Consider the following 2,492-nt stretch of genomic DNA (forward strand, 5'->3'; position numbering starts at 1 on the left):
AAGCTGAGATTACAGGAGTGCGCCACCACAACTGGCTAATTTTTTTTTTTTTTTTGAAACAGAGTCTCGCTCTGTTGCCCAGGTTGGAGCATAGTGGTGCTATCTCGGCTCACTGCAAGCTCTGCCTCCTGGGTTCACGCCATTCTCCTGCCTCAGCCTCCCGAGTAGCTGGGACTACAGGTGCCCACTACCACACCCAGCTAATTTTTTGTATTTTTTAGTAGAGACGGGGTTTCACTGTGTTAGCCAGGATGGTCTCTATCTCCTGACCTCGTGATCCGCCCACCTCAGCCTCCTAAAGTGCTGGGATTACAGGCGTGAGCCACCATGCCTGGCCAGAACCCCATGGTTTTCTTCCTTCCTATAGTTTACTCCTGATATGGTTTGGCTGTCTCTCCACCCAAATCTCACCTGGAATTGTAGTAATCCCCAAGTGCCAAGGGGGGTCCAGGTACAGATAACTGAATCATGGGGGCAGTTTCCCCCACACTGTTCTCGTGGTAGTGAATACGTCTCATGAGATCTGATTTTTTTTTGAGACGGAGTCTCACTCTGTTGCCCAGGCTGGAGTGCAGTGGCATGATCTCGGCTCACTGCAAGCTCTGCCTCCCGGGTTCACGCCATTCTCCCACCTCATCCTCTCGAGTAGCTGGGACTACAGGCCCCCACCAGCATGCCTGGCTAATTTTTTGTATTTTTAGTAGAGATGGGGTTTCACCGTGTTAGCCAGGATGGTCTCGATCTCCTGACCTCGTGATCTGCCCTCCTCGGCCTCCCAAGATCTGATGGTTTTATAAATGGGAGCTCCCCTGCGCTTGTTCTCTTTTGCCTGCTGCTTTGTAAGACCTGCCTTTGCTCCTCCTTTGCCTTCTGCCATGATGGTGAGGCCTCCTCAGCCATGTGGAACTGTGAGTCCATTAAACCTCTTTCCTTTATAAAGTACCCAGTTTCGGGCATGTCTTTATTAGCAGCATAAGAACAGACTAATACAGTCCCAATGTATAATATTTCTTTGATTATTCAATAATCAGTGGCACATCTCTTTCAGTAGGTGATAGGATCCATGAGGACAGGCAGAATTGCCCACCGTGGTGTCCCCTGTATCTGATTCAGTACCTGGCACTAGTGTGTGCTCAATGAGCAATTTGTAAAATGAATCAATAAATAGTTTGTCGCATTGAATTGCATCAGGTTGTCAGCATTCATGGAGCACTTCTGGTAATGGTAGCTCAATGATAGGCATATGGGAGAGGTAAAAAAAAATGAATATCAATAAACAGATAGGAAAAGTTAAGGCTTGTGAAGGTACATATTCCAATATGGCCACCAAGGGCTCTCCCTTCCCAGGAGCATTTGTTACAATGTAACCTGATATTCCTCCCATCAGGAGGTGAAGTCTATGTCCCTTTTCTTTGAAATTAAGTGAGCTTTTGCACCTGTTTTGACGAATAAAGTATAGCAGAAAGGTCATAGCAGACAATGCTACTGTCCCCTTACTTTGGAATACTTCCTTCTGAAGTTTCAGCCATGGAGGCGGTCTGGCTGCCTCTGGGTCTGCCATGCTGTGAGGAAGCTCAAACTCCCCTACATAGAGAAGCCCTGAACCTACTTGAAGAAAGATATCCTGCCAGCCTTCAGCTGCTTCAACCACTGTCTGGTTGCAATTACATGAGACCACTGACCAGAACTGTCCAGATGAGACTGTTCCAAATTCCTAACCCACAAAAACAATGACAGATAGTAAAATGACTTTTGTTGCACTAAGTCACTGAATTTGGGGGTGATTTGTTACACAGCAAGAAATAACTAGAATTGATTTGAATTCAAAGAATATATAATCTAGTTGGAGGCCGGGCATGATGGCTCATGCCTGTAATCCCAGTGTTTTGAGAGGCCAAGGTGGGAGGATCACTTAAGTCCAGAGCTCAAGACCATCCTGGTCAATATAGAGAGACCCTGTGTCTATGTTTGAAAAAAAAAAAAAAATTAAGTTGGAAAGTCAAGAAGTGAGTGAATTTAACCAAGTTTATTGGATGGTGCCAGCAGTCTCTGGATGGCCAGGGTCCAAATTATACGGTCCTATCTATGCAAATACCATAAATACACTCACCCATCCATCCCCATCTTCCCTCTCCCATTCATCTCTATCGGTGCTCCCTTACCTCTGCCCCTAATCTTGCCTTGGCCCTTCAAATTCTTGGTTCCCATCATATGTCTGCAATTCATTGCAGGGTTGACACTTTCTCAAACTCTCAACCTGATGGAGCCTTAAATTAACAAGCTACCTGGTCTTCCCAGCTTCACTTTGGATATACTGCAGAGTGGAGTCAAGGATGTTTAGATCACAGATCCCTGGTTCTGGCTCCTGGATCTTGGCAACAGTCATCACATAAATTTTCTAACAAGAGACACATCCGCATAATTAAACCAAAGATATCACAGACGCAGACACATGCAAAGAGGGCAGGGCTGGGAGAAGGGAACCATTCATC

The sequence above is a fragment of the Chlorocebus sabaeus genome, chromosome 16 (assembly GCF_047675955.1).
Source record: "Chlorocebus sabaeus isolate Y175 chromosome 16, mChlSab1.0.hap1, whole genome shotgun sequence".
In the NCBI taxonomy this organism is placed as follows: domain Eukaryota; kingdom Metazoa; phylum Chordata; class Mammalia; order Primates; family Cercopithecidae; genus Chlorocebus; species Chlorocebus sabaeus.